Source organism: Lissotriton vulgaris, chromosome 12 (genome assembly GCF_964263255.1).
Source record: "Lissotriton vulgaris chromosome 12, aLisVul1.2, whole genome shotgun sequence".
NCBI lineage: Eukaryota > Metazoa > Chordata > Amphibia > Caudata > Salamandridae > Lissotriton > Lissotriton vulgaris.
The window spans coordinates 360,662,415-360,677,964 of record NC_141700.1 but is presented as its reverse complement, the minus strand read 5'-3'; positions in this window follow the sequence as shown (position 1 = coordinate 360,677,964).

Below are 15,550 nucleotides of genomic sequence, written 5' to 3'. Positions count from 1 at the left end.
AGCAATATCCAGAAGGATAAAGGCAGGTCTTTTGATACAAGAAACCTGAGTAAGATTGTGCCCCCCTACAAAGCTGGGGATGATATCCACAAATGGATGACTGCACTTGAGAGGGTCTGCATGGTACAGCAGATCCCTCAGGAGCAGTGGGCAGCAATCTTGTGGCTCTCCTTTGAAGGTAGAGGCAGAGACAGACTCCTCACAGTTAGTGATAGGGATTCTACAAACTATATGGTCCTGAAGAGTGCTCTGATTGATGGGTTAGGCTTAACCACTGAACAGTACAGGTTAATGTTCAGAGATACCCAGAAGACACAGACTCAGGACTGGTCTGAATTTGTTGAGTATGCCACTAAGGCTCTGGAGGGCTGGTTGCTGGGAAGTAAGGTTACTGACTATACAGGATTGTATAATTTAATTATGAGAGAGCAAATCTTAAGTAATTGTCAAAATCAGCTTCTACATCAGCATCTGGTTGACTCTGATCTGACCTCCCCACAAGAATTGGGTAGGAGGGCAGACAAATGGGTCAGAACCAGGATCAGGCCTAAGAACCAGGGTGGTGACCAAAAGAAAGAGACTACCAAGCCTCAAGAGAAGGGTGGGGATAAAAGTAAGGAAAAGACTTCCCCAGGGCCCCAAAACTCCAAGAATGGGGGTGGGTCCCAAGACACTTCTACAACCCAGAAAAAGCCTTATTGTCATACCTGTAAACAGGTGGGGCATTACAAAACAGATAGCTGTTGTCCCAAGAATGGCAATAAAGAGAATATACCTCCAGGTAAGGCTCCAACACCTCCTGTCACTGTTAGCAGTGGTCCCCCAGGTGGTGGGAGCACCCCCAAGAATTTGGGTGGGTTTACTTTTGGAGGACAGGTGGACTCTGGCCTATCCAGGTCCCCTAACTCAGATACTCTTGTCTATGAGACTGGCATGGGGTTTGCCAATTTCACTGCTTGCCCAAACACTTTGAGCAAGTATAGACAGGAGCCCCTCATCAATGGCTTGAAAGTTGAGGCCTTCAGAGACACAGGGGCTAGCATCACCATGGTGGCTGAATGTCTAGTCCCCTCAAGGCAACTTTTACCTGATGCCAAATATCAGGTGACAAACATTGATGGCATAGAAACCAATCAATCCATGGCAGTAGTCAATCTTAGCTGGGGAGGTGTCACTGGCCCAAAGAGAGTGGCAGTGTCAGCAAACTTGCCTGTAGATTGCCTACTGGGTAATGATTTGGAAATCTCAGCCTGGGCTGAGGTTGAACAGCAAACCCATACTGGAATGGTAAATCTCAATGGAAAGGTAAGCGGGGCTGTGATGGCTACAGCCCCAATCCAAGATGTCCTTCCTGAAAAGGTTGGGAGGGCTGAGCAAACCTCAGCCCCATCTTTAGATAACTTCCCTCCTGAAAAGAGTAGCAGGGCTGTACTAGTAACAGCCCATACCCAAACTGAGTCTCCTCCTGAAAAGGTTGGTGGGGCTGTGATGGCCACAGCCCAAACTCAAACAGATACATGGGTAGTGAAGCCTGAAATGATGGATCAATCCACCCAAACTGAGAGCATGGAGGAGGAAGAGAAATCTCCCCCTCACCAGACTTTAGGAAAGGATCAGCCTCCTCAGGGAACTGATCTTACCCCTGATGAAGGAACTGTCCCAGAGGTTGTTAGGCCTGGCCTGCCAGAGCCTCTGATGGCAGTGGACCCTTCCCAGGTGGGACCCAGTCTGGAGCAGGTAACCTGCCCCTCTCTACCTTGCCTTAGTCAGCCCAGGGCTGCAGAGGACAAGAAGGATAGTGAGCCCCAAAGGGCCCCCTGTCAAATAAAGCACCCCCATCAACAGATTAGGGGCACCGAAACTAGTAGCCCTAGTGAGGTGAAAACTTTAAAAACTCCTGAGGGATCTCCCTTAAAAGTAGTTAGGGACCTCCCCCAGATGGATATTGTTGGGCACAGCCAAACCTGGGACCCTAAGGGCCCAAACCTGAACTGTCCCTCCAGTAAGCCAAACAGAGGGACTCAGCCTCCAGCTTTAGGTAGCCAGAGGTTGACCCTGAGAGCACAGTGCAACTCAGTCAAAGAAAGAAAGGCACACATGGTGGAGAGTGATTGGAGGAAGCTGAGTCCTACAGAGGAATCTCACTTCAGTACTCCATCCCAACACCAGCCTTTAACTTTGCAAAGACACACCACAGGTAGAGATTCCCTATGGTGGAGACCCTCAGATACCCTTAGGGTGAGGGATTGCTTAGTGGACCATGAGACAGGGGGTAACCAAGCCAGAGCTGGTACTTCCTTATATGGCCACTTAGGCAATATAGGCTTACCTGGTCAAGGATAGCCTTATCTCCTTTCGTTTGGGGGGGGGGGGGGGGGGGGGGTTATGTAGGAAGGTGGATATCTGACTATGGTTACCCCCAAACTTTTTGCCTGGTGTTTAGCTGGTTTTTGACTTAGTTGGCCTGGGATCCTGCTATTCAGGGCCCCAGGCTGATTACTCTCTCCTTAAAATGGACTCCATGCACCTTAGGTGCATAACACAATTGGAACTGGTTCACCTTATTAGCCCCTGTAGTAGTGTACCCTAGGTACCCAGGGCATAGGTGTTTCCAAGGCCTACCAGGGGCTACAGCACGTATTGTGCCACCCCTGGCCTGGCCTCCATATTTGACACAACTGGCTGATCACTCAGCTGGGGTAAGTTGGTGTAATCACCTCTTACTTAGGTACAGTATGCCTGTGCCTAACCCTAAACTGGACACATATGTTCCTATCAGCCACTCCTATGGAAGGCCTCCTCAATCCTGGAGGCAGAGTGCTTGGAAATATGTGAGATGGTGCTCTAGCATGAGCTGAGCCTGTCTGCAGCTGTCGGGAACCACTCCCTAAGCTGTTCCGGGATATTGCCATACCATATACTCTTAAGTGCATTATAATCCTCGCGGTTAAATGCTATCTTTGGTTTGGCTTTGTCAAAACATGTCGAGTAAGGTGTCATACGAATTGGAATACTATCCCCTCGACAGTTCTGTCGACGGGGATAGCATTCCACCCTTCTAGAGGGACACGACATGTGTGTAGCCTTAACCCCGGTTAAAGTTAACCAGAGCCTCAGCATCACAAAATGGATGCTGCCACCACAGACACGAGTCTGGCCTCCTGCTGCTGACCGAAACTCGGCAGATGGTGGCCTGGACAAAGGGTTTCCTGCCTGGGGAGGTGCGAGCAACACCCCAGACAGGGTTTTGTGTATTGGGTAGGACAGGGCTGAATAGAATCAGACATGCCCGGGGCACACAAGGTGTCCCCGTGCATAGGCCAGTCCAAACCGGTCCTGGGACTTTCCAGACCCAGGCTTGGCGCGGAACTGGACAAAGGAAAGGGGGTGTAACCGCCTCCCTTCCTGGTTCCTCCCAGAGGAGGGACCTAGTAGGTGATCCACCCCTCAGATTGGGAATAAGAGTGGGAGCAGTGCCATTGCACAGCAGATCATCCTGAATCAACTTGAAACTAAGAAGACGACTAGACTTCGACATTCTGCTGCTCAGAAGACTGAAGAGAATCTCCCTTGTGGCCTAGGAGTGGCCACCCTGTGAATACAGGTACCAACCAGCGAATCGACGTCTGCTTTGCCGCCGCCTCCCGCCGGAGCCCGAGCCCAGAGCCCGACAAGAACCAGACTCCCAGACCTCTCCGAGCCCGATCCACAGTCCCTGCAAAGAAGGGACCCGTGGAGGCACCGAGTGACGTGGGACCGGACCTCTTGAAAGACACCCGACATGCTGACTGCGCAGCATCTGAGGCAACCTCGACGTTGTGCTTTGGGGACTGAGAACCCCCACCATCGAGCAGCCCTTGCATCAAAGAAGAGCCCTCCAGCATCTCCACGATCTGCGTGGGGCTCATTTGCATTGTGCCACTCGACGCGCCATCCCGGCCACTAGCCACGTGGTCAGCGGCCATCTTGGCGACGAAACCGACGAACTACACAGCAGGTCTGGTTGCTCCAGACCTACCCAAGCTCCTGTGAAAAGGAGCACTCGCTCTGACCTTGCTGGTCCGAGTGTTAAGCATCTTTCGATTCCTGCGTGGCTTGCATTAGCCAAGGCCTGTTTGCTCCGATCAGGTCGCAGACACCGCCAACAGCGAGAAGCCTGCGTGGGACAGCTCGTGACCGACTCCTGGACGTCCTCGACCCCGGGTGTCCACGTGGCTGCTTTCAGGTCTTCACAATTTCAGATCCACCCTTGGATCCACCGGAACTCTTCACATCGAGCCGCCTGCAGCATCTTCAGCTCCAAGCACCATCGACCAGCGTGACGAAACCAGACACTACTTCGACCCTGTGCACCCGCTTCCTGTGGGTGAGGTAACTCAGCTCCGCCGGTGTTCCTACACTGGTACACATCTCAAGGGCCTGTGTCTTAAGTTTCAGCGTTCTAGGTCACTCGGAAGGTTCCTAACTCTTTAACTTTGTACTTTTTACGCACCATAGACTTTGCATTGGAAAGTGCGTGCACTTTGAACACTGCACCCGAGTCCCGCGGGCCTTTCCCGACTTAGTCACTGCTAGTCTCGAATAGCTCCAGCAATTCCCAAGGCCCTAGGCCTGTTCCCTTTCCTATCGGTATCTCTTATACCACTTTCTTAGTATATGGTTTAGGTGGCCCCTAGGGCTCATCCATATTGTGCAACTTTTGTGTATTTTAAACTGTCTTGTGATTTAACGCTTGTGCTTCTGTGCTCATAAAGAGTCCAGGGGATTTTATATTTAATAAATCAATATATATTTTCAATATATATCTGTGTGGTGTCCTTTCATTTGGTATTCAACGGGGTTGTGTATGGTAATACAGCTGGCTTCACATGCCTTTCAGAGTTTAGCCTAAGACTGCTTTGTCCACGTTACCACTAGGATAACTGGTCTACAAGGTTGAATTACAACCATCATCATAAGGGTTGCTTGGCATGGTACAAAGTGATCACTAAGAATTAGTGAGCATTATATACCAGGCCAACTTCTCACAGTTGGGTCCAATATTTCACTGGAATTTTCGACCTGGCCGGGAAGGACTCTATAAGTCCCAGTGCCGAAATTATTGGGCCTAAGCTACCCCTCGAGATTACATTGCTTGAGGTTGATAAGGCTATCCGGAATAGTAAGGGAGGGAAGGCCCCAGGACCTGACGGGGTGCCGGTTGACCTGTATAAAACGGATCTATCATTATGGAGCCCTTTTCTGACAAGTTTTTAATGCATCTGTAAAGGAAAGCACCCCATCCACATGGGGTGAGTCTATAATTTTGCCGATTTACAAGAAGGGAGATAGAGGAGAGGCTAAGAACTACCGCCCTATCTCCCTTCTTGATTCATCGTTAAAAATGAGCAGGGTCCTTTTACTACGATTGGAAGAGTGGGCTGAGGCGAATGGTATCCTTGCGGACTCCCAATTCGGATCCCACAAGGGGCTTGGCACTATCAAGCAGTGTATCAATTTAGACCCAATTATTGGCAAATACACTAAAGCCAAGCAGGGCTCTTTATTCCTCTGCTTCGCTGATCCTTCCAGTGCTTTTGACCTGGTGGATCATGCTTTATTGTGGTCCACATTGCTCGAATTGGGAGCCCCTGCTGCTATTATCTATTTCCTGGCCAGATTATATAATAATTTGTCAGCACAGATTCGTTTTGGCCAAGCGGGGGAATGTACCAAGAAGATTAAAGTCAAACCAGGAATTAGGCAAGGTTGTGTTCTACCCCGTTACTTTTTTCCCTTTTTATAAATGCTTTGGACTTCGATCGGAAGAAGGTTCAAGCTGATGCTCCCCAAGTAGAGGGCCAAGCGATCCCGGTACTGCTTTATGCAGACGATACTGTTCTACTTTCCAGAACACCAGTAGGTCTGCAGAGATTAATGAACTCTTTTTTTGATTTTATAAAGGGGAGGAAACTTAAAATTAATAATTCCAAAACTTTCATTATGGCATGCGGGAAAAAGGTGAAAAAGTTGAGACCATTCCAGTTCAGGGATCACATAATCGAAGTGGTGGATAAATTCTGCTACCTAGGAATAACTTAGTAGCAGTGGTACATGGGCCCCAGAGATCCTTAATATTAAGGCTAAGATGGGTAAGGGGGCCTCAGGGGTTTTTAGATTTGCTTCTAAACTCGGCAGTCGCCGCCCACTAGATATGCTAAATGTTTACCGACATAGATGTGCGTCTGTGGCACTCTATGGTTCGGGTGTCTGGGGACATTGCCAACATGGGGATTTGCAAGTTGCTGAAAATGTCTTCCTAAAGAGGCTTCTTTTTCTTCCAACGTCGGCCTCAAATGAGCTGGTTCACAATGAGGTGGGGTTGGAATACCTGACTGATTTAATAGGATTGAGGCCCCTTATGGCCTGGAGGTCCATTTGGGCCAAGGACGAAACAGGATTCACTAGGAGAATAATAAAAGACTGCCTCCGCCTGGATAAATCTAGTCAGATCCCTTGGCTCAAATACGTCTTGACTTCATATAAAGATGTGTTTGATCTGGATGTTTTCGTGGTCCCAGCAAGTGCCACTAACATCTCAAAACAGGAGCTCAAACTTGTTTTTTGGGGGACAAAGCTAAACTGCGTAGAGAAGCCAGTAGCCAGTTTAACTCACATTTATTTTATAATTCCTACAACTTTGCTGGTTATGGCTTTTCTAAGTATTTAAAAGTAATTACTAAGCATTCTCACCAGTATGTTCTTACCAGGCTGAGACTAGGGATTGCTCATAATCTGGTGGCCTTCCCCCTGATGAAAAAACATACGTCATCACCCTGTCCATGTGACGGAGCCTCTAAACAGAGCACACTGCACTTTTTGCTAATTTGCCCATTGTATTTGCACTTCTGTATCGCTTATCTTAAACCCCTTTTAAGAAATATTCTGTGTCCACTGTTACAACTGCTATGAGACTTTTATTTGCACTTGATGTTCTGGATGTCTGCTTTTATACTGCGACTTTTATTCTAAAATCAATGTCCGCTAGGAAAAGCATGGAAATTATGACCTAACTGTGAATATTCCCTTTCCTGTATAAACTGTTGCTAAGCTGATGTTATCCCTTCCCTTGTGTGATCATATTGAATCTTGTATTTTATTTTAATAGTTTTAACAATTTCTCGGAGATGTATGTAATATTTTATGTGCTTTTATGATCATCTTTGAATGATCGAATAAAGTTTTCAAATCGAGTGTAATGTTATGCAAGGTAACCGCGCACATTTAAAAAGTCTTAATCTCAGTGAAAAGGTAACTGCAACAATACATTTCGGGCAATTTGTACAAGTGTACAAGTGTTCAATGAAAGTAAGTAGTTGATAAAAACTGCATACACGTGCAGTTGTGTATTGCATTAAAGAAGGGGTATGCGTTCAATTACAGTTGTTCGAACGCAATCTACACTTCGTGCAGTTATGGCAATTTGTGCATTGAAATTTGTTTCAGTGAAAAGATAACTGCAACAATACATTACGGGCAATTAGTACAATAGTAGCAACGTAAGTAGGTGGTGTGATTAGTACGGCATACACACAGTTGTGTGTTTCATTTAAGAAGGGATATGCGTACAAATACAGTTGTTTGAACACAATATACACTACGTGCAGTTATGGCAATTTGTGCAATGAACATTGTGTGCAATAGTGGCAGTTGAACCGAGTGTCCAATAATCCAATCTTTCCATTGTAGCGCAAATAATCAATGAATTACATCAAGAGCCCTTCGATGGTCATTATGTAAACGTGTTGCACATAGACGTCACATATAACACAGTATCATAGTCACAGAACTTATCTGTGATGCAAGATTATGAATGGAATATGCTACTTACCAGTATGCATCTGTTCTTGGCATATAGGGCTGCTGACATTCGTATCTGTGCATAGATTGCCGCCTAGTGTTGGGTCCGGATGATTGCACATTGTTGTCCTGGAAGAGTCTTCGAAGTATCACGAGATAATGAATTAAAATTAATTGTGGGTTTGTAATGCACTAGAATCGACTCACGAAGGAGTATCTCTGCGCAGTAGACCGCTGGGGAACCCGTCCTGGCTTTCCCTGTGAGATGGTCCCTACTGGGTATCTCCAAGGTGAAACCAGGCATCCCCGGCGTATGTGGAGGGCCGTTGTGGAGATGAGGCAAGCTAATGCCCAGAGATGCCGAGCATGATCGCTGGTTAGAGTAGGCACCGAGGTGAGAATTATCGAGCCCGCTGACCCTGGTCCACGACCCTGCGGCGTCAGGAATTGAACCCTGGTCCCGGGCCATTCTCTGCTCCCAGGTCTGCCGCCTCTAACCAGTGAGCCACACCACTCACAGATAGGTGGCTCCTCCCCCGGACTACAGTGCGCGTGGGCATCCTCTCCATTCTCAGATTGTTTTTCGCCATTGTGGCAGAGATGGAGTGTGATACAGTAAGAGATGTCCATGCAAGAAAGTAAGAGTGAGAGTGAATGCTACAGCTGCGACAGGCACCGGGGAGGAGGGTGGGCGATTTGAATGTCAGCAGCCCTACATGCCAAGAACAGATGCATACTTGTATGTAGCATATTCCGTTCGAGGCATGTGGGCTGCTGAATTCATAGCTGTGCATAGAATGTATAGCAGTCTCTCCCTTAGCGGTGGCTACCTGTGCCAGCTGCAGCAGTCTGAAAAAGAGTTTTGAGAACAGCCTGTCCCACAGCTGCTTGGAGTGTACATCTACGCAGTAGTGTTTGGTAAATGTATGTATGGTGGTCCATGTGGCTGCCCTACATATTTCCTCTAGAGGAATGTTCCCTGGCAAAGCCATAGATGCTCCCATGTTGCGTGTAGAATGCGCTCTAGGGGGCACTGTTAAAGTACGTTTAGCTTTAATGTAACATATTTGGATGCATTTAACTATCCATCTAGCTAAGCCACTTTTTGAAATAGGGTTACCTTTTTGCTGTGGTGAAAAGGCAACAAACAACTGCTTTGTCTTCCTAAAATCTTTTGTCCTGGCTATGTAATATAACAGAGCTCTTTTCGCATCCAGTGTGTGCAGGGCTCTTTCAGGTACTGATTGTGGGTTTGGGAAGAACACTGGCAGTTCTATTGTTTGATTTATGTGGAAGTGTGATACCACTTTAGGCATGAATTTAGGGTTTGTCTGAAGCACGACCCTATTTGCGTGAATTTGAATGAATGGTTCTTGAATAGTTAGGGCTTGCAGCTCACTAACTCTTGTTCCAGACAGGTGAAGGAGGGTGTCTATGTGGAATCACTCGTTTGAGGCCTTCCATGAACACCTTAATTGCGGGCACTCTGAACAGCGAAAGGTGCTGTCTGTTCTGAAGGTAAGCAGCTATGGCTGCTAGGTGTATCCGTATGGACGTATAGGCTAGAGTGCAGCGATGTAAGTGCAAAAGATAGCATATGATATTTTGAATGGACGCGTCCAGTGGGTCTATGTCGTTGTTGTTACAATAAATGACAAAACGTTTCCACTTTGACGCATAGCACGCTCTTGTTGTAGGCCTTCTTGCCTCCTTGATGATGTTCATGCAGTCAGGAGGTAAGTTGAGGTAGCCGAACTCTAAGACCTCAGGAGCCAGATCGCAAGGTTCAGTTGCTGTGGATCTGGGTGCTGAATGTCTCCATGGCTCTGCGTCAAGAGGCTGGGTGTTAGACGTAGCCTTTGATGGGGCACCACAGAAAGTTCTAGGAACGTGGTGTACCACGGTTGCCTCGCCCACTTTGGAGCAACTAGGATTAGCGTCATGGAATGCTGGCGCAGCTTGCGTGCCACTAGCGTCATCAACGGAGCTGGTGGAAAAGCGTATGCAAATCTGCCTGACCAGTTCATCCATATCGCATTCCCCTGAGACTGCGGGTGTGGGAACCTTGCGGCGAAGGACCGGCATTTTGCATTTTCTTTTGTGGCAAACAGGTCTATTTCTGGCTGTCCCCACTGTTGAAAGTATGGTTGAAGCACCGAGGGGTGAATCTCCCACTCGTGCATTTGCTGGCTGTGTCTGCTGAGCAGATCCGCTATCTGATTGTCCTTGCCTGGGAGGTGTTCCGCCAAGAGAAAAATGTTTCTCTGGATGGCCCACTTCCACACTTGTTGTGCCGGATGCAACAGCTGTGGAGAGTGTGTTCCTCCCTGTTTCTGTAGGTAGTACATTGCAGTCATGTTGTCCGTCCGGAACAACATGGTCTTGTTGCAGAGATGTACTTTGAAAGCTTTCATTGCAATGGAAATTGCCATCAGCTCTATGAAGGTTGATATGCAGTTTTTTCTGCTGCGTGGTCCATAGGCCATGTTGTATAATTTGCCTCACCCACCTGTCTGTAGTTATGGTTTCCCAGACTGGCAGGAACTGCTGTAGTCTTCCCCCGACCAGTGTTACATGGTCCGGGGGCAGTGACAAGAAGTCACTGTTTGGTGTTGGTGAAGGATCTGGAGCTGTTATTTCCTCGTCCTCTACCCTTGGTGCTATTGCCACGGTATCCACCTCTACTGTTCTTGTTGTAGATGTTTTGCGTGTTGCTTTTAGTATAAGAGGTTTGCTGTGTTGAGGTTTCCTCTAAGAGCTCCTCTGTTGCCGGAGCGATGAAAGGAACCGCCTCTATATTGCTGTGATTGCAGGGCACCCATAGACTTGGCTGTCTCGGTGTCCTTTTTCATTTTGTCCAGTATGGTGTCCACATCAGGACCAAATAAATAGTCAGGGTTAACGGGTTGATTAAGTAAAGTGGTTTGAACTTCATTTTAAACCCGGAGATGCGTAGCCACGCATGTCGTCTGAGCATGACGCTAGTGTTGATAGCCCTGGCTGCTGTGTCTGCTGCATCTAAGGCACATTTTATGGATGCATTAGATATGAGCTTGCCCTCTTGTATCAGGGATTCTGCCTGTTCCTTATAAAGGTCAGGTAGGTGTTGAAAGATTTGTTCCAGTGTGTCATAGTGTGCCCTGTCATACCTAGCTAACAGGGCTTGCGTGTTTGCAATTCTCCAGATGTTAGCCGCTTGAGCAGCCACCCTTTTTCCTGATGCCTCCAGATTTTTGGACTCTTTGTCTGGAGGTGGAGCTTCGCCATATGTTTGCGAATTAGCTCGTTTACGTGCATTGGTGACAACTAGAGAGTCCAAAGGCAGTTGTCCCTTAATATATGTAGGGTCAACCGGGGCTGGTCTATATTTTCTCTCTATCCTAGGGTTAATGACCCGTGCCCTGGTAGTGTCTTTAAAAATGTCTCCTGCATGTTTAAGCACCCCTTTCAGCATTGGCAATGTTTTGACATTTTTCTACGAGGTGCCAAAAGTGTCAAAGAGGAAGTCTTCATCAATGGGATCTGCGTGCATCTCCACATGGTGATTATATGCTGCCCTTTCTATCAGTGCGTTAAAGGCAGCTGTGTCCTCTGTAGGAGATGTTTTTACAGGGTATGCAGAGGTGTCAGGAATTGTTTGAGAATCTCCAGGATCCACAGCGTCAGTCCATGGCTGAGTTTGTGTGTCCTGGTCAGTATCCGTTGGATAATTGTATTGCTCATTGTCCTCATACTACCCATAGTCGTCTGTGCATGTGGGCAAGTACATATATGTTTCCTGCACAAATGGCGTGATAGTTTCAAAGAGAACTGGAGATGTCGAAGTGTCTCTTTTCCTCTTTAGAGGTATCTTGTAGGACTCAACGGTAGTTTCAGGCCTGATTTTCCTTTTTAACAGGGTCACCCTCCCAGTGTCGGGGTCGACATGCAGTTTAGACTGTTCTTCAGCTGAGGGATCCTGTTCCTGTGCTACCGTAGGTTTTTCCCCCAATCTCGGCCTTTTTGGCTGGGTTGGTTCGAATCCGCTATCCTTTTTCGACCACCCTTGGCTTGACATGCAGAGGGAATCCGAATTTTATCGGTCCAAGAGGTTGTTGGACCGGTTTAGTAGCCTGTAGTAACTTTTTTGGAGCCGTGGTTTTCGATCCGACTGTTTTCGGTTGTTCGATAACCATTCCGTGGACCGGCGTCGACTTCGGAGCATGTTGCTTCGGCGCGATGCTTTTGTCCCTCGGTTCGACGGAGCTCTTCGGCTCGAGTCTGGAATAAGTGTCTTTGTGTGCACTTGCTTTGGTTGTTCGACACGTACCTTCGGATCGACAACCGTTGTTCTTTCGAGTCCTTTTTTAGTCTTGCCAGGCGTCGACGTCTTTGTCGTTGGGTCGATAGCCTTCCGCTTAATCGCGGACGTGGGAGTAGTTGCTTTGGCCTCAACAACCTTTGCAAGCGACCTCGATGGGTCGACAACCTGTTTTTGCTTGGTCGGCTTCGACGGATCCGCCATTTTCGGTCCGAAGAATGGGATGTCGATTAGTTTCAGTTTCTGTTTGGCAGCTATCACTTTCGGTTTCGAATTCTCCAGATTTTGGAAATGTCGTACCGATGGCTCTTGTAATGTATTCGTAGCCAGGCTTAGCTGCGGGGCTATCGAATCGTTGATCTGATCTTGGCTAAGGCCTTCCGGCGATGCCTCGACCCGAGCCTCTGGATCTGAACCAGCTAATTTATTGGGCTCCGTCCTCACGGTCGGCCCAGTGTCCTCGCCGGAGTCGTCCTCAACGGCTCCTATGCCTTGTTCGTAGTCCGCTACCTCGATGATGTCTTCCTCGTCATCGACGCAGTAGTTGGAGTCGTGTTCAGACCCCTGCTCCGACTGCTGATCTGAGTCTTCAGGGTCGACGACCTCTTCGTCATCTTCAAAGATGTTCTCCGGCTCGGGCGCTTACCTCTGCATTGTCTGTCGCAAACCCGAAGAGTCTTCTTTGACCTAAATTGAGCACATGCTAAGCAGTCGGCTTCGTTGTGTTCAGGAGATAAACACTTATTACAAACTGGGTGTTTATCAATGTGTGGGTATTTAGAGTTACAGTTGGGGCATCGCTTGAAAGGACTTCGTTCCATTGACGATTGGCCCAGGTGTTGAGAAGGCCACGCGGCCCGACGTCCTGAGTAGAAAGAACAGGAATAAGTTGTAGGTACCGATCGAAGATACAATACCGACGCCCCTAAGGCCTTTTGGCCTTTAGAAAGTTAGAAATATATTTCCGAACTCCGAGTAACAAAAGTACATCCGAACCCAATGGCGGAAAAAAACAATCTGAGGATGAAGATGATGCCCATGCGCACTGTAGTCCAGAGGAGGAGTTACCTATCACGTGATACTTCGAAGACTCTTCCAGGACAACAATGTGCAATCATCCGGACCCAACACTAGGCGGCGATCTACGCACAGATATGAATTCAGCAGCCCACATGCCTCGAACACAAAGGTTGTAAACCGCATACACTGGTCTGGTGAATAAAAATTGTACGCGTGACATGATTAAAATTCAGATACAATATTGTACATTTCAATAGGCTGTCGGTATTGGAGGTAACCGCTGGCCCCTTGCAATTGTCCTGCTAGTCAGCATGCGGTTACCACCAATACCGGACAGCCAATTGAAATGTACAATATTGTATCTGAATTTTAATCATGTCACTTACGCGTACAGTTTTTATTCACCAGACCAGTGTACGCGGTTTACAACCTTTGTATTCATAATCTTGCATCACTCACAAGTTCTGGGACTATGATACAGTGTTATATGTGACGTCTATGTGCAACACGTTTACATAATGACCATCGAAGGGCTCTTGATGCAATTCATTGATTGTTATTTGTGCCACAATGGAAAGATTGGATTATTGGACACTCAGTTCAACTGCCACTATTGCAGACCATTTTCTATGCGCAAATTGCCATAACTGCATGTAGTGTATATTGTATTCGAACAACAAATTGTACGCATATCCCTTCTAAAATGCAACACACAACTGTACGTGTATGCCGTTCTAATCACACCACTTACTTACGTTGCTACTATTGTACAAATAGCCCGTAATGTATTGTTGCGGTTATCTTTTCACTGAAACAAATTTCAAGGAGCAAATTGCCATAACTGCATGCAGTGTATATTGCGTTCGAACAACTGCAATTGTACGCATATCCCTTCTTTAATGCAATACACAACTGCAGGGGTATACCGTTTTTATCACACTATTTACTTTCACTGCTACAATTGTACAAATTGACCGTAATGTATTTTTTGCAGTTATCTTTTCACTGAGATTAAGACTTTTTAAATGTGCGCGGTTACCTTGCATAACATTACACTCAATGACATCAATTGGCATACATCGATATCGTCTGCCCTCTAACTGTAGCCCAGAATTGAAGAGGCCTCGATACAGTATAACAGTCTTGCTACCTTGGCAATCACCGCCGTACCGGCAACGTCTGCTAAATCACGCGCTTCTTGTTTTCCCTTCCTCCTGCTGGAGTGGGAGGGTCGCAGATTCCCGCTGCAGTGCCCGAGTTATGATTAACAGAGAGCGCCATTAAAAAAAAACAGAAATGGTGCTGCTTATATACACATGCACGCAAAAAAGTACACGTTGTTATTGCAACCTTTCTTTAAGATGTGTATTTTGAAATTTAGCATTTAGAACACATCCACGATTCCCTTAAAGGCTCCCCGACGTAAAAACTATTTGTTTTACATGTGCTTTTCCAGCTGCACAGCAGGCTTGTGTGGCGACCCGTGGTGTCTTCTCTAGGTTTAGATATTTTTTCAGTTCAGAATAATGATGTGCGTGGAAATGTGGTGGAACTCAAAAGGCAAACAATCGCTAATTTGTTAGCTTTACAGATACAACAGTGCCTTTTGACAAGGTGCACACAGGCTAAGGGGGAGGGTGGGCTTCCCATCCACAGAAGGTAGTAAACGAGGAGAAAGAGCCAGTCTTTGTAACTAGAAGCAGTGTGCCGCAGCAAAGACTTAAACAAGTGTGCGAGCCTCGTGCGGCACCAGCGGCCAGAGGAAGGGGCCTGCGCTGGTTTCTCTTGCGGGAGCGAGCAGCAAGGCGCGATAATTGCTAGCATATGGCACCGCTGCTCGCTCCCTCAAGGGAATTGCCAAACACGCATGCGTTGCCATTGAAAGCATTGCAACGCGTGTACGTTTTTGGCAGGAAAAGGGAATCGATGGCTAAAGGTCTTTTTCCTAAGCAGCGCACAGGCAAGACCTAAAAATGGGCTACTTCTTTGAACAATGCCTAAAAAGTGGCACAAAATTAGGTTTTTTGATTCAGCTCTGCATGTCTCTGAAAGCTGGGAAGATGGTGACTTTAGTAAAGCAAACCATTCGTTGATATCATTTTCAAGGAGGGGGGGGGACAGAAACTTATCTGGAGTCCTTTTTCCCTATTTTTCTCAAAACAATTCAAGATGGGGGCATGGCCAAGATGGCTACCTGACCAGACGCGAAACAGAGGCTCCCCGCCGTGGTCCTTCTCTCCTAGTTGTCCAGCGCATATTGTCCCCTAAATTGTGCTTTAGGGAGTAGAGCTACATGTGGGGACACAGCGGCTACAAGACGAGGGGTCTCCTGAGCCACTGGACCCATGAAACGCCCCTGTACTGCCCTGTTGGGGTGATCCGGCGTACCTG